General features: G+C 47.4%; 1 pseudogene; it reads right to left on the bottom strand.

Annotated features, from left to right (window-relative positions):
• Nucleotides 1-424: 424 nt before the first annotated feature.
• LOC108796289 lies at nt 425-15,677 on the bottom strand (annotated as a pseudogene).
• Nucleotides 15,678-17,556: the final 1,879 nt, after the last annotated feature.

Raw genomic sequence — 17,556 nt, 5'->3', positions numbered from 1 at the left:
ATAAGCCCTATAAATAATGGTGACACAATTCATTCCGTGATTCTGTCACTTGTTCATTAGGAATGGGTGAATACCACTCTCCAGAATCTGCATACACATCGGCACGTTATTGGCCCTGACCATAGTGACAACATTCCCTCGTCACCGGATGGGCTTACGACTAAATCTGAGTTATTCTGAAGATTTCGGAGAACTTTTATGGTTCACTGCTAAAGTTAAACTCCCTCGTATGTCTAACTGCCAACTGTTCAGCTTCTCTAATTACACCTCGGAGGAATGCCCAAATACCGGCGTTTGCCTGAAGTGATGGACATTTTTTAGATGTTTTTTCTTCCATGATGATATGTTACCAAAGTTGTATGGATCAGAAGGGGGCAGGTGATGATCCTCACACTCATCCTCCTCTATATCAGACATGGGACGTTCATCCAGCGATGACGTGAGCTCGGAAATCATTCATAGAGTATCTCTTCCTGTGTCGTGGAGAGGAGCCATCATTTGGGGGCGAGATATTTGTTCCATCACACAGTGAATTCCGTGCAGATATAATCTTACCACTTCAAGTTCTGCAACAACTTCAACCCAATTGCAGGACTTCGTTTTCCACATTTGATGTGGGGTAATAAAATTGATTGCTTCCCCCCGGTTTTGTCCGTAACTTTGACAAAAAACTATCCAAATTCCCCATTTTTTTTAGGAATATCACTTAAAATGAAATCAGCTTTGTACAGAGGAGGGATTTTGGAATTGTTATATAGTCTTTGTGAGAAGGTTGAGAGCTGCCTTTAGGTGCTGTAGAAGGAGTGATGTTAGAAGGTCCAAAGAACAAAGTGATTTGTCATCCTCTATAGCCAGTGCCATTCTGCGTTGCTGTATAATGTATTGCTGGGATTTGTAGTCCTATATAGCTGATGGTATTCTGCATTGCTGTTTAATGTATTTCTGGGATTTGTAGTCCTCTATAGGTGGTGGTGTAATATCTAAATTGCCTTGGCTTCCTGAAATAAGCTAACTTGCTATTCTCTGCTTCCAATGATGATAACGATACAATGGTTAAAAGAAGCAATGGTCTTATTTATTTATACACACATCTAACCAAACATAATAAAATATACTAACAGATACAATAAGACAATCAAGAGAATACTTTACACAGCAAGTCCGTCCTCTGGTTCCTATATCCTGGCTGGGCTCAAAGAGAGAGCAATATTGCCGCGCACGGACTTTTATACCCATTCATACACATACATCGACACCCCCTTTACCCAGAATTCCGCATGTCCCTTAAATGTCTCTCGGCCAATCGGCATGGTCCTTCATATTTATCCACATGCACTGTAGTCCTCCAGCAGGGGGCACCATCGTACTGCAGATCAGTCCTTGGCCTAGGTCAACACCTTGTCCTTTGATCTTTAGACAATGGCCAGTCACATTCATATGCAAAATCCGGATATCTTGACATGTCTTCCCAATGTGCCTACACCCTTATCAACACCACAGGGTGCAACGCTTGATGTCTTGTCCCGATGAAGAAATGTCACCTTTCTCATCTCCCCTGCCATGCCCCAGGCATGAACAACACACAGTTGGTCTCTTTGATGAGCAATGCAATCAAGATTTGAAGATATCTGTTTGGCAGCTTTCGTACATGAAAATGTTGTACACTCCAACATATGCCGCTTTGTGCCTGAATGGCACACATCCAGCCATTTTCCATAAAGGATCTCCACGTCGCTATTTCTTGGCCTTCTCCTCTCAGATGACTTCGTAGGGGACTGCGATATGGGCAAACACCAGCAAAGGGGTATCCATTCATTCTCCAACATTCACTCAGAATACCTAAATGGTAGTTCCAAACCAACTTTAAGACATAGCACCCAGAGGATGGACTGACTGCAACTATTATAAAAATTAATACATTTCACTCCAGCATTAATCCTCAACCGACAAAAACACAGTAACACAGTAAACAAAAAAAAATGTTTACATACTCCCATAGACAAAAAAAAATCATGCAAGCCCGCTCATCATGGCCTGCCCTGCCACAATTTTGGCATACTCTGGGCTGTTCTGGACACCTGATTGGCAGTAAAGCCTCCAAGACCTTACTGTCAATCTGTCCTCCAACTCTACTATCCATATTCGAAATCCTTGTGTATAAATTTCTGGTCCAACAACACATATATACTTGTACCAGTGATAAAACCACAGCAAGAATGAGTAATACCACTAGGTATGTAGTTCTCTGTAGCTGGTGCCGTTCTGCATTGCTGTATAATGTATTGCTGAGATTTGTAGTCCTTTATAGTCGGTGGTATTCTGCATTGCTGTATAATGTATTGCTAGGATTTGTAGTCCTCTATAGGTGGTGGTATTCTGCATTGCTGCATAATGTATTGCTGCGATTTGTAGTCCCCTATAGCTGATAGAGGTATGCTTTGCTGTATAATGTATTACTTGGTTTTGTAGTTTTTTTATACAGTGGTAGAACTACCAAGGCCATAGCGGTTGCCTGGGCCTCAGTAGTCTGGTACTTGGGGGGCCTGTAAGCAGGGGAATGGGCCCCATTAATTACCACCATTACAGATTGCTGGGCCTCTCATCCTTCAGTTTTGGGCCCTCCATCCTTCACACTGTGCTTTGACCATGTGTACCACAAAGCTCCACAGCAATAAAACACACAGTAATGTGCGGTGTGGATGACAGACACATGTTAATGACAGTAATGGGCCGCGTGTTGTGTGGCAGAGGTTCCTTCACACGGGGGATGTGTAAAGAAAACACAATTGCTGGTAATTGCCGTTATGCAAAACAATCACCTGCAACGTAATGTAATATTGCAACATTCTGTTCTGTAACCAACACCTTATTTTCCCGGCATTGCCCCTCCCCCAGACTAGACTCTGGATCCGCCCCTGCCTAGAAGGTGTGAGATCCTTCCATCTCCAGGACCCGAGCTGTCTATTCATGGTCTAATGGTGGACATCGGTCTCCTCAGTTCTACTGATCAGTGAAATATAAAATATCTGATCATATTGGTTCCCTCTATACCTGATATCAGAATACCTCAGACCCCGGGGATAATATGCAGCCTCCAGCCCCTTCCATCTGATTGGCTGGTCTCAGTGGGTGGTGATAATATGCAGCCTCAAGCCCTTTCCATCTGATTGGCTGGTCTCAGGGGGTGGTAAAAATATGCAGCCTCCAGCCCCTTCCATATGATTGGCTGGTCTCAGTGGAATGAGATAACATGCAGCCTCCAGCCCCTTCCATATGATTGGCTGGTCTCAGTGGATGGAGATAACATGCAGCCTCCAGCCCCTTCCATCCGATTGGCTGGTCTCAGTGGGTGGAGATAACATGAAGCCTCCAGCCCCTTCCATCTGATTGGCTGCACTCACTGGGTTGAAACTTATTTTGATTTCCAGAGCAGAACAATAGAGATCTGAAACCAAAAGATGTCCCCTCCATGGGGTCCACTGATGCGGGGGTGTTGCCATGTTTTCCATCCAATCCCGGAAGCCGGATTAGTCATTTATCTGTGTAATTTTATCCCTTTTTTTAATACTGTTTGCTGTATGTTTGTCTCGTTGTGATAACTTCTGTTTTTATAACTTGATGTAATTCTGCCCTTTTCTCTGCACTGCCCATCTGGGGATATTAAATATAAAATTCATAAGCTGGTATTTGATTGCTGTAAACAAACACCAATCAGAAGAGACGGCTGTGTGTCTGATGTGTGTGGATAGTTGGTTCTATCATCAGTGCCTAGAAGCTCGGTTGTATGTCATTCCCAGACAGGGATCTGTGTGTCTGATGTGTGCGGGCGGAGCAGGAAGTGGTCAGTCCCAAGATTGTAGCTCAGAGGAAAGCTTGGGGAATCCTAGAGGTCGGAGGAAACCACTAGGGCTGCCACACAACCATTAGAGTTCACTAGATTGTATGTGAGATTTCCATCTGCCTGTGTGTGTGTCCGGCCAGCTTGAGTTGGGTGAGTCTCCCTCCAGCGGTAATGAAGGAGACTGTGAGTGAGTGGACCGGCTCTAGAGGTATTAGTGTCTGGTTTATCTAACCTGTACCTGCTAGTGAGAGTAGTGTGTGTGGTCTGTGTGCCGGTCTGCTGGAGTGCAGAGTGTACGGACTAGGAGTGTGCGGGGAAAAGGTTCCCTACAGGCCTGTAATTTGAGGGTGGTGGCAGCTGAGATTAGTTCATTTGTGAAGTGCGTGTTGTGTCTCATAGCTGATACCTTTTACGTCTGCAGACTGGGGAGAACTCTGGGGCTTCTGATGAGCCGCGTACATTCATCTTCCCTCAGCGGGGTGGGAGAGGAATTTCCTCCTCAGCGGGAATGCCGTGTGAACTGTTTTATAACCATCACTGGTCATATGAAGCAGAAGTATACTCTTTCCATTCTGTTCCGTAGAAGAAAATGATTTCTGGAGGACAATACTGACCATAGAAAGTCCTGATTGTCCCTCAAAATCTGCCCCGTGTGTCCCATCACTATGACAACTCATGACAAAGATATTGTGGGATGTGATGAGGAAACCAACAAGCTGAGATCACGGTGAAGGTTCAGAAAGTTTATTTAGAAGAGAAGAGTTACAAAGTAAAAGTAAAGATCTCCGTGTCTTCATCTATCTTTCTCATCTTTTACATAGTTACATAGTATTTGGGGTTGAATAAAGACATAAGTCCATCAAGTCCAACCCATGCTTGTTCCTGGTCAGTGACACACGAGGTAGTGAAGTGAAGTTGAGGATGAAGATGACAGCACCGGAGCCTGCAGAGCCTTATAAATCAGTAATGTAATTTCCTGTCCACTGCTTCCTCCTATTGGCTGAGTATTCCACCAATCAGATTCTCCACCCTGTGATGTCACCAGTCTCCGGGCAGATTTCTCACCTATGATTCCCCCCAGATATCTTTATACAACCGATGCCTACACATACCCCTGCATGGATCGGCTCAGTGAAGGTGGTGGTGGTGAAGGTGTGGAGGTGTCGGATCGGGTCACACAGATCATAAAAGGAGATCCGCCCGGCCTCATAATCCAGATCTATCCTGACTCTGTTACTGGGGACATTGCCGGGTAATTGGATCCTCTTCCTGTCATGTATCACTGAGTACTGATTACCCCTCAACCTCTCCATACCCCAGGACTTCTTATTCCATCCAATCCATGACTGACCTCCTCTCCTCTCTATACTGAGGTAACACATCCCGACTCTCCATAACTCTGAACCCCCGACATCCACTTCCCAGTAATGTCGCCCTGAGGAGAAACTCTGACTGCTCAACATCTGAGGAACCTGAAATCTCTCTGGAGTTTCTGGACGATTCTGACTGTCACCTGACCTGGATGCAGTTTTCCTGTCATGTGATATCTGTAGATAATTACCAGCTGTGTTCACATCCAGTAATATGTCTGTAACCCCCGACACCCCCGATGTTTGCTGTACAGACCCAATATTATGTCCTCCAGCCTGGAGGTGTGAGTGTTGTATGGTGTGGTGGGTTGAGGTAGTGGCCTGGATGGTTCAGCAGTAATGTGACCTTTGACCTTTGTACTAGAATGTGGATAGACATGTGTGCCTGGACCTTCCTGTACATTTACCCCAGGCATGATATCAGATATACCTGTGTGTAATGTGTGCGAGATCCCAGCCACATCCAGATCCCCTCCATCATGGAGGAGTCTATCATGTCTCTCTCTGTCCTCATCATCTCCATCCTCAGTATCACACAAGTCACCTGTGTCTGATTCCTGTAAGACAGTCAGTGGATCCGTCATGTTACACAGCTCCTCAATGTGACGCATCTTCCTGGACAGCTCGTCCTTCTTTATTTCCAGCTCCCGGATCATATCCGTCACGTAGAGGGAGGTCCGCTCTGCCTGGCCGGAGATGTCACTCAGGACTTTCTTCTCCAGGTCTTCCAGACGTCTCCTGAGGTCTCTGAGCAGGGCAGTGACTCTCTCTGTTTCACCGGCTGCTTCTCCTTGTACTTTCCTCCTGTGTTCCTCCAGACTCTGGACTCTTTTCTCCGTCTCCTCTCTCTCTGTCATCAGTTTCTGCAGAACATTCCTCAGTGTCTTCTTCTTCTTCTCAGAGGCCTCATCCAGTGACTCCATCCTTTATGTCCTCCAATCAGACAACAGGACACACAGATACAGGCAGAGTCCTCAGTGCAGTAATACTCCAGGATCTTCTTATGGACGGAGCATTTCCTGTTCTCCAGGGAAGTGGTGAGGTCACATAAGACGTGTTCTGGGGACTTGCTGTGGAGTCTCAGGTGGTTGTCACACAGGGAAGCTTCACAATGCAGACAGGATTTCACAGCAGGTACAGGAGTGTGAATACAGTAAGTACAGAGGACCTCGGACTCCTCCTGATCTGGCTGAGCAGACCGGAAATTCTCCACAATGTTACGTAGTGTTATGTTCCTCTGCAGTGCAGGCCGCTCCCGGAACTCATCTCTGCATTCAGGACAGGAATAAGCTCCAGATCCCTCCTGTGTATCCAGCACACGACCAATACAGTCCCGGCAGAAGTTGTGTCCACATCTCAGGGTTACCGGATTTGTATACATATTCAGACAGACGGAACATTCCAGCTCAGCTCACAGATTACCAGACGCCATCGCTGACGGCAGGAGAGGGAAGTGAAAATCTCTGACACTCCTTAACCAGTGTGACCGGTTCTGTACACTCCTACACAGGGTGAGGCTGAGACTCGTATTCATAGGAATCCTTATACAGAGGACACAGATAATACATGGGAGGATTCCAGACAATAATTTCCATATTCCTGACAACGTTGTACCAGGAATCATCCTTTATATCATTAGCACGTGATCAGGATCTGTGTGCCACTTTTAGAGCAAATGGTCCTCCCGGAGGACCATGGTCCATCCCCCCCCCCCCCCCCCTAGTTTCTTTGTGACCCTCTAGTGGCGACCAATTAACTGGCTTTTACGCTGCTGATCCTTTGTCTGCGGGGAATTAATTTAAGAACTTTGGAGCTGAGGGCACAGGGCACCCCTGGTCCTACAGACTCCAAAAAAGTGGAAAAAGCACGTACAGCCTTCACAGATAAAGAACCTTCAAGCCGACCCAGCATTCTGTGAACTCACCTCCTGACTGTGAGATGGGGGATGTCACAGTTCATAAATCCTTGGAGAGAAGTTTCCATACTTCAGTGAAGGACCAAGCTTCTACCCAGCTTCTTGGGCTCCTTACTCAGGCTGAAGTTCCCTTATGGCATCTCCATCCCCAAGTTTCACACCCAGGTCTCAGTCAAAGCACATGGTCACCCTCCTCAGGCAGCAGGCCTAGAAGGATCAGACAATAAACAGCTTTACCTCCCCCAGGCAGAAGGGTCAAGGGAAGACTCCTGAATATGTATGACCTCTCCCAGTATGCACCACTGGCTATAAACCTCCTTGTGGTTGGTCAGCGAGGTTTCAATGCTCCTAACTCTGATTTTCTGATTTATACAGAAGCAGGTAATGTCAGTTATTCTGGCGTACATTCTACGGGTGCTCTACTGCATTGCTTCTTAAAGTGTGGGTCGCGACCACATGTGGGGGTCGCACAAGTGAATGGGGGGTTGGTCACAATCCGAATCCCTGGCCAGGGCAGCCATCAGGGGGGTACAGCCAGTACTTGTGTGAGGGGCCAGGCGGCGGTGGAGGCCTGTGCTCCAAGCAAGAATTTTTTTATTATACTTTAATATGTGCAGTGTAATTGTTAGGGTCGCGGGCCCCCTTGTGCACTTGGTACCTTTCTGAGCACGTGCACGCAGGAAGGATTTTTTTCCAGGGGTGGAGCTTTTTTTAACCCAGCAGAAGCGGAGCACAGCTGCTGGAGGTAAAGGTAAGGGGGTGTAGTTGGTGATGACAGAGACCGTGGCCGACCATCCCTCCACAGCAGCAGGGGGGGGATTTAGGGAGGACCGTCCGACGCTGGGGTCACATAAAAATGTCCTCGGTCAAAAAGGGGTCACGAGCGGAAAAAGTTTAAGAAGGCCTGATCTACTGCACATACAGGTCTAAGGCATTCCCAAACAAGTTTTGGCTCATATAGACTTTAATAGGGTTCAGGTGCTATATTCAGAGTTCATGGATTTCCGGCTGGGTTTGATGTAGTCTAGTGAACTGAACTTTGATGGGTTCCCTATGTAGAGCTGTTGGTATGGAGGCAGACATAACTCAAGGAAATATGTCACTACTGAGTAGATGAAGAACCATAATGAATGTCCCAGAACCATTTATTTGTTGATAAATGTCCCATGCACATACCTCTAGGGGGGAACTTCTCGTCCTTGGGACGATCAGAATGATGGACACCAGTCACTTTGCGTTGATGTTTAATAGCACATGTTCATGAAGATCATATGAAGGAGGGTGAAATGAGCACAGGATGCCTGCAAGTTCACTTAAACATAGTCCCTGATCTCCTGCATGTCTTTCAAACTTTCTGAATCCCTTTCCGACACGGCTTTACTGGCTGGACACTTAAACTTACGGGTGGTTCTTGACAACTGAGGTTCATGTGTTTACTCGGTCTTAAGATTCAAGGCAGGATAGCAACGAAAAGGTTCCTGTGGTGCTTTCCAACTCAGTCCATCACCCTTCCACCTTTATGGAGGGGGGGGAGGGGGGCGCACCTGCAGTTCTACTTCCTCTAGGCCTAAAAGCACTCCATGGCAGCCAGTAACTTCTTCAGGGAGGCCTCCCAAGAGGGGGGCTCCCTGCAATTGCCCACACTGTTAGACCTTCAAGGCCTAAGGACACGACAGACAGTCAACCCTGGAGGGAAGACCTATGTGCCCGTCAGCAGGCTCCCCAATCAAATATTGTTTGATGAGCCCCCTGTAGCCAAGACCCAATTCTCTGGCCTTTTCTTGCTGGCTGATCAGAGTCCAGTCCTGGTATGCTGGTAGTCTATTTCTGCCCACAGTATGCAGTCTCTTATCTGCCATCTCTTGTCCTGCTGCTGCCAACCAGATTGTGAGGAACTAGGAGCGCAGAGAGAGAGAGAGCACATCGAGGCGAATCACACAGGACCCAATGTGTGGGGTATTTATTCAGATCATTTGGTACACAGAAGCAATGCGTTGGAGACGAGGTTAGATCAAGGGAGATTCAGGACAGCTGTATGGTACAGTCAGGGACAACTGGCGGCAATCACAGTAGCGGCAATAGAGTACAGCAGGGACAGTCCGGCAGGATCCTAGGGGTGGCAAGATGGTGCAGCATGGATGGTTCAGCAGAAACACAGAGGCAGCACTATGGTACAGGAGGGACAGTCTATCAAGGGAGGAACCACAGGTCCTAGCAGTCCCAGTTGAAGCGTAAACAGATACAGAGCTGCATGACCCAGCTGCAGGGCCTGGACAATGGGGGGACGGGGAGGGGGGAGCTGGCCCTGATGCAGTGCCTTCATATAGAGGGGTAATGTGAGAATGTATATCATATGGGGCATTTCCCTACGGTGCAGGTTCAATGGCCATTACAGTGTGTATGTCTGGAGGGGGGCTGGAGATGCCACTTTTCAGGTAGAGTATGAAAATCTGGAGGGACACTGAAGACACTGGACTTTTCATGTAGAGTTTGCCTGCCTGGAGGGACACTATGGATGCCACTTTTAAAGTAGAGTTTGCGTGTCTAGAGGGACACCGGGGATGTCACTTTTCATGTAGAGTTAGCATGTTTGAAAGGACACTGGAATGCCACTTTTTATGTAGTTTGCGTGTCTGGATGGACACTGGGGATGCCACTTTTTATGTATTTTGCGTGTCTCGAGCGACACTGGGATGCCACTTTGTATGTAGAGTTTGCCTGCCTGGAGGAACACTGGGGATGCCACTTTTCATGTAGACTTTGTGCGTCTGGAGGGTCACTGGGGATGCCACTTTTCATGTAGACTTTGTGCGTCTGGAGGGTCACTGGGGATGCCACTTTTCATGTAGACTTTGTGCGTCTGGAGGGTCACTGGGGATGCCACTTTTCATGTAGACTTTGTGCGTTTGGAGGGACACTATGGATGCCACTCTTCATGTAGAGTTTGCTCGTGTAGAGGGACACCGGGGATGTCACTTTTCATGTAGAGTTAGCATGTTTGAAAGGACACTGGGGATGACACTTTTTATGTAGTTTGCGTGTCTGTGTGCACACTGGAGATACCACTTTTTATGTAGTTTGCGTGTCTCGAGGGACACTGGGGATGCCACTTTTTATGTAGTTTGCGTATCTCGAGGGACACTGGGGATGCCACTTATTATGTAGTTTGCATGTCTGGAGGAGCACCGCCGGCCAGTGGCGGACCTAAAGAACAAAGAGTCGTGGTGCAAGATCCCCCCCGCTCGGCTCTTACAATGCCCATACTGGCCAACTGACCACCTGAAAGCCCTCACTGGCCACCTGATTTTTGGCCATAGAGGACTACAACTCTCAGCAATACTTTATAAGGCAATGCAGAATGGCTTCGGCTATAGAGGACTACAACTCCCAGCAATACTTTAAATGGCAATGCAGAATGGCTTTGGCAATAGAGGACTACAACTCCCAGCAATATTTTATAAAGCAATGCAGAATGGCTTTGTCTATAGAGGACTACAACTCCCTGCAATACGTTATACGGCAATGCAGAATGGCATCGGCTATAGAGGACTACAACTCTCAGCAATACTTTATAAGGCAATGCAGAATGGCTTTGGCAATAGAGGACTACAACTCCCAGCAATACTTTATCCAGCTATGCAGAATGGCTTCGGCTATAGAGGACTACAACTCTCAGCAATACTTTATACGGCAATGCAGAATGGCTTTGGCAATAGAGGACTACAACACCCAGCAATACGTTATAAGGCAATGCAGAATTGCTTCTGAAATAGAGGACTACAACTCCCAGCAATATTTTATAAGGCAAGGCAGAATGGCTTTGTCTAGAGAGGACTACAACTCCCAGCAGTACTTTATACGGCAATGCAGAATTGGCTTCTGCTATAGAGCACTACAACTCTCAGCAATACTTTATAAGGCAATGCAGAATGGCTTTGGCTATAGAGGACTACAACTCCCAGCAATACTTTATAAGGCAATGCAGAATGGCTTTGGCAATAGAGGACTACAACTCTCAGAAATACATACTTTATACAGCAATGCAGAATGACATTGCCTATAGGGGACTACAACTCCCAGCAAAATTTTAAACGGCAATGCAGAATGGCTTTGGCTACAGAGGACTACAACTCCCAGCAATATTGTATACAGCAATGCAGAATGGCTTTAGCTATAGAGGACTACAACTCTCATTGATATTTTATACAGCGTTTGCAATTCTTCATTGCCGTATAAAGTTCTGCTGGAAGTTGTAGTCCTCTATAGCCGTTACCATGCTGCATTTCTGTATAATGTATTTTTGGGAGTTGTAGTCCTCTATAGCTGTTGCCAGTCTGTACTGCTGCAATGCAGAATGGCACCAGCTATAGAGGACTACAACTCCCAGCAATAATTTTTACATGAGTGCAGAACAATTCCATCAGTTACAGAGGGTTACAAACAATGTGACTCAAGGCACACACCTCCATTGACTCTCCTCGCGGTGGGAACACATGCAGCAGGGAGAGGTGGTGGGCTCTGAAATCCAGTGTCTGCTGCTCGTTCCTCCCAGCCGAGGCCCCAGCGCTGCCCCAGAGTGTGCCTGCAGGCTGCTGTGCTTTCACCTCCCACTTCCTCTCTCCTCAGCCTCCTCCGCCACTGCTGGGGCCCGGTGTCCTCTGATGCAGCCCGGCACTGCGGGGGCCCGGCCACCTCCACCTCCTCATGAGGCACCTGTACGGCTAATACCCATGTAAGGGTCCTGGACCCCCCAGGCTGCCCGGGCCCCTCACATGAGTATTGACCGCCCCCCCTGATGGTGGCCCTGCCTATTACTATTTCATAGTGTGAAGCTGCTCAGGTTCTGATGGATGGCAATGCCCCACACACAGAATATAATGTATTATAGGGGTAGAAGGCGGAGTTGTGAATGAGGAATGGGGGCATCACTGACTGACTAGTGCAAGGTCCACTTTGCCCAATTGTGTACACCATACAGCCTTCATGAGTCATAACCCTGGAGAGGAGGGTACAGTTTGGAATAGTCATCCTGCACACTGGATGACCTTGTCCCAACCATGTGTAGGGTTATGGAGTTCGGTGGAGATCGAGGCCGGCCATAGACGGCACAATGGAAGGAAAAGATGTTTCTGATTATGATCATGGCCACCAATGATAATGTCTTCTCTGCACGGCCGGAGGGGATGATGAGATGATTGGAGGACGATGTTCCAGGTTGTGGATGACGATCCTTCTGTGGAGGAGAGTTAAGGATATAAAGTGCCGCACATGATGCTCCTCTGCCAATGTTGGCGATGGCTCACTTTGTAGAAATTTCTACCCACTTCCTGTCCTGATTTCTTTGGAATTTGTGAAATACAGATCTCTGGGGTATCAGATTATGGGCAGAATAGAGTTCTCTTCCCCTCACTTTTTATCCATTCTTTTCCCCTTTCATTGTCTCCACACCATCTGTTGGTCCCCTGTTTGCTCTGCTTACCGTGAGCCTCATTCATCTCGGTACCTCCCGGCCTGTTTCTGTTTTACCCCTTAAAGCAGAACTAAACCTAAAAAATAAAACAAAAACTGCTAGAATGTATATTTTTTGGTGTTTTTTTTGGCAGAACAGACACGCCAAGCCTCTCCTGCCAATAAACCGCGGCTTCTAACCTCCAGCGATTTCTTATCTTGTGCGCACCCTGTACTGTACATGCACCATGCCGTGTACCACCCTGCGTCCTTCCTAGCATCATCAGAATGCCGGGAACGGAGCCGGGTGCCGAGGACGAGTTACATCATCACAGGCAGCCCAAGGATCAAACAGAATGAAGGGGGACCCGGAAGACTGGACAGAGGATATTGTGGTAGCTTTGGGCAGAGCAGCTGCTGGCAGCGTAGGTGGGTCAGTGCTGGAGGTAAGTCTACATAATGGGTAAGTATGCAACGTGTTCAGCAGGCGGGCGGAGAATATCGTCAGCACGCATTCCGCTCCATTCATCTTCCTTCAGCTGGGTGGGCTTGTTACATGACTCTGTGGCTTGTTGTCTATTTTTGCATATATATTTTACCTCTTTGTAGCTGGGCTCCGGGTGATCTATGGGGGGAAGGGGGCTCACAGACTATGGAATGGTTGAGTCTTTAATCCATCGTAATAATAACGATCACTGGTCATACGAAGCAGAAGGAGATATTGTTTCCATTCTGTTCTGTGTTCTTGTCTTATATAGAGAGAAGAAAATGATTTCTGGAAGACAATACTGACCATAGAAAGTCCTGATTGTCCCCCAAAATCTGCCCCGTGTGTTCCATCGCTATGACAACTCATAACAAAGATATTGTGGGTTGTGATGAGGAAACCAACAAGCTGAGATCACGGTGAAGGTTCAGAAAGTTTATTTAGAAGAGAAGAGTTACAAAGTAAAAGTAAAGATTAGAAAGTAGAGAGATGAAGACACGGAGATCCTTAGACATGGCGGGTGGACCAAGGATCTGTCCTCTTCATCTGACCTCCAATCCTGGACAGTTGTCATGGAGGACCGCCCCCAAACATTAACATGTGACCTATGACATCATTGAGTGAAGAATATGTGCAAGCAGCACATCATTCATTACAAGAGACATTAATTTCTCTCATCTCAGAACACCTCATCAGCTTGTCCCACCTCCAGACTCCCAAATACCCATTGTAGAACAAGGAGACCAACTGTCACTGTGTTCTACAACAAGACATTCCAAGGATCCGGAGAACAACCATTTGTTCCTCTCCTATTGGCTGAGTATTCCACCAATCAGATTCTCCGCCCTGTGATGTCACCAGTCTCCGGGCAGATTTCTCACCTCTGATTCCCCCCAGATATCTTTATACAGGAACCTCCCCCTACCCATAACCCGGCATGGAGGGGCTCAGTGAAGGTGGTGGTGAAGGTGTGTAGGAGTCGGATCGGGTCACACAGATCATAAAAGGAGATCCGCCCGGCCTCATAATCCAGATCTATCCTGACTCTGTTACTGGAGACTTTGCCGGATAATCGGATCTCCTTCCTGTCATGTAACACTGAGTACTGATTACCCCTCCCCCACCTCTCCATAACCCAGGACTTCTTATTGTATCCAATCCCTGACTGACCTCCTCTCCTCTCTATACTGGGGTAACACATCCCGACTCTCCACCACACTGACCCCCCGACATCCACTTCCCAGTAATGTCGCCCTGAGGAGAAACTCTGACTGCTCAACACCTGAGGCCCTGAAATCTCTCTGGAGTTTCTGGACGATTCTGACTCTTATCTGACCATGTTGCAGTTTTCCTGTCATGTGATATCTGTAGATTATTATCAGCTGTGCTCACATCCAGTAATATGTCTGTAACCCCCGACACCCCCGATGTTTGCTGTACACCCCTAAAATGTAGTCTTGCAGACTGGCGGATTAAGTGTTGTATGGTGGGTCGGGGACGTGGCCTGGATGGTTCAGCAGTGGTGTGACCTTTGCCCTTTGTACTAGAATGTGGATAGACATGTGTGCCTGGACCTTCCTGTACATTTACCCCAGACATGATATCAGATATACCTGTGTGTAATGTGTGTGTGATCCCAGCCACATTCAGATCCCCTCCATCATGGAGGAGTCTATCATGTCTCTCTCTGTCCTCATCATCTCCATCCTCAGTATCACACAAGTCACCTGTGTCTGATTCCTGTAAGACAATCAGTGGATCTGTCATGTTACACAGCTCCTCAATGTGATGCATCTTCCTGGACAGCTCGTCCTTCTTTATTTCCAGCTCCCGGATCATATCCGTCACGTAGAGGGAGATCCGCTCTGCCTGCCCGGTGATCTCACTCAGGACTCTCTTCTCCAGGTCCTCCGGACGTCTCCTGAGGTCTCTGAGCAGGGCAGTGACTCTCTCTGTTTCACCGGCTGCTTCTCCTTGTACTTTCCTCCTGTGTTCCTCCAGACTCTGGACTCTTCTCTCAGTCTCCTCTCTCTCTGTCATCAGTTTCTGTAGAACATTCCTCAGTTTCTTCTTCTTCTTCTCAGAGGCCTCATCCAGAGTCTCCACCTGATGTCCTCGATGTTCTCCATCCAGCCTGCAGGACACACAGATACAGGCAGAGTCCTCAGTGCAGTAATACTCCAGGATCTTCTTATGGACGGAGCATTTCCTGTTCTCCGGGGAAGTGGTGGGGTCACATAAGACGTGTTCTGGGGACTTGCTGTGGACTCTCAGGTGGTTGTCACACAGAGAAGCTTCACAATGCAGACAGGATTTCACAGCAGGTACAGGAGCGTGATAACACTGAGTACAGAAGATTCCGGAGTTCTGAGCTGGTGGATTACATTGCAGAAGCTTCGCTATGCTGGTCAGATTTGTGTTCCTCTGAAGGGCAGGACGTTTCTTAAAGTTTGCTCTGCAGTTAGGACAAGAATATCCTCCAGACCCCTCCTGTGTATCCAGAACACGACTAATACAATCCCGGCAGAAGTTGTGTCCACATTTCAGGGTTACAGGATCCGAAAAAATGTCGAGACACACGGAACATTCCTGCTCATTAAGATCAGCAGACGCCATCGCTGACAGCAGAAGAGAGAAATGTGAATTGAAAATCCTTTAAGCCTTTTTTATGAAGTGAAACTCAACGTACTAGGTGTGAGAATCCATAAAATCCAGACAATGATTTCAGATTATGAGGGGCTTAAAGCTGTTATGGGTGAAATGTGATTGGTTGATGGGTTTACTGCACTTTGCATATCATCATTGCTCTCTGAACCTTCTTATGGAATAATCCTGAGTGAAGAGAGAGAACAATGGGTGTGTTTAATGTTCCTCTACACAGAGATGGTGGAACCAGATAATCATCAGAGACCAAATCACATTTCTCTGAACCCAGATTGTTGGTATTCATTTACTTTTAAATTTAAAGGAGAACTATGGGGTTAGGGCTTTTCCCCATAGTTCTCCTAAGGGTAACGGGAGGACACAAGCTAGCGTCCTCCCGTGACCCAAAGTTCAGTATATAGGGAGCTACAGCTATACGCGGTATACTGAGACGCCGCAGCCGGGACGGATCCCAACATTACTGTCTGGATCCACGCAGCTGGGTGATTGACAGCTGGCTCTGCCTATCTAGAGGCAGAGCCAGCTGTACCCGCCCCCTCCCCCGTCCATTCCACCAGTCAGCGCTGGCGGATCGGAGCGGGGAGGAGGGGAATCTCTGCAGGGAGCTGTGAGTGACAGCCACGGCTCTCTGCAGGGATAGATCGAGAAGTGAGCGAGCGCCGGTATGTGTTCACTCACTTCCCGATCTACTGAGCCGACCTGTGACAGTCTCATTGTCACAGGTCGGCTCGAACTATGAGGAGGAGTGAAAATCACTCGCCTCATTAGTTCTCCTTTAACTTTGAGCAGTATGTGTGGACGTGGCTTGGGCGGGGCTCTGTCAACTCACCCTATGCATGCAGCTTGAAGTTGAAGGAGGTTTTGGACCTATGGAAACCTCTCTGGAGATGTTAAGTTGGCGATTTATTGCTTTGCTGTGATGATTGGGAAATTTGGCATCAAATAATTTAAAGCCAAGTAAAGAAAAACTTCAGTTCGTTCACACCCAGGTCGTATTTTTAGGACATTGTATCTCACAGGGAACAAAGCATCTAACAGAAGGAAGGACTGAGGTCCTAAAGAAATATCCTATGTCAAAAATATTAGGCTTGGTTGGTTATTGCCTGGGGTAGAGTAGTCATTTAAAACCTGACTATCAAATAAACATGCAAGCATTGATCAGGGCAATGACCTCTTCTCCTGCATTGGCCCCACCAGTCTACCACAATCCCCTCCTCCTATGTTGTCATAAATGGAATGGACATGCGTCTGGAGTCCTGACAAACCGAGACGGAAAGCATAGGGCCCTTACATACATGTCTTATCTGCTAGACCCAGGAAAGTTGTGTCAGGGCTGCAGCGACATGTTCCTGACTGCATGAAGGTGGCAGGCATAGTCTTGGGCCACCCATTTACCTGATTAGTATGACCTGTGATCTAAGAGATATTGAATTGAGTCCATACTAAACATTTCTCAAACATCAGGCTAACTAAACATGAAGTGGCATTACCTTGTTCTGGATATTAATATACGCTCCTGCGCATAGAAATCCGCTGCACTAAAAAGCACAGTCCTCAGCTCTTTTGTATAATATGATAGAGCGCGCTCAGCGGTACCAAGTAACACAGACACTCGCTGTTCTCACGTTGGATGCTCAGTCCTGCCTGGTGCATGGAGCTCCCTTTATTTATAGCACACAAAAGGATAGCAGCCGGAAGAGCTAGCCCCAACAGCCAATCAATTCCTCAATGCTTTCACATAACACAGAGTCAGCCAATGAGACGCATGTATACATTTGAATAGACAAGAGAAAGGGGAGTGCATGTCCGTGCATGTGGAGCAGCAATGTGC

Source organism: Nanorana parkeri, unplaced genomic scaffold (genome assembly GCF_000935625.1).
Source record: "Nanorana parkeri isolate BGI_ZX_2015 unplaced genomic scaffold, ASM93562v1 scaffold1088, whole genome shotgun sequence".
Taxonomy (NCBI): domain Eukaryota; kingdom Metazoa; phylum Chordata; class Amphibia; order Anura; family Dicroglossidae; genus Nanorana; species Nanorana parkeri.
The sequence above is the reverse complement of the archived record's forward strand: the minus strand, read 5'-3'. Positions and strand labels throughout refer to the sequence as shown.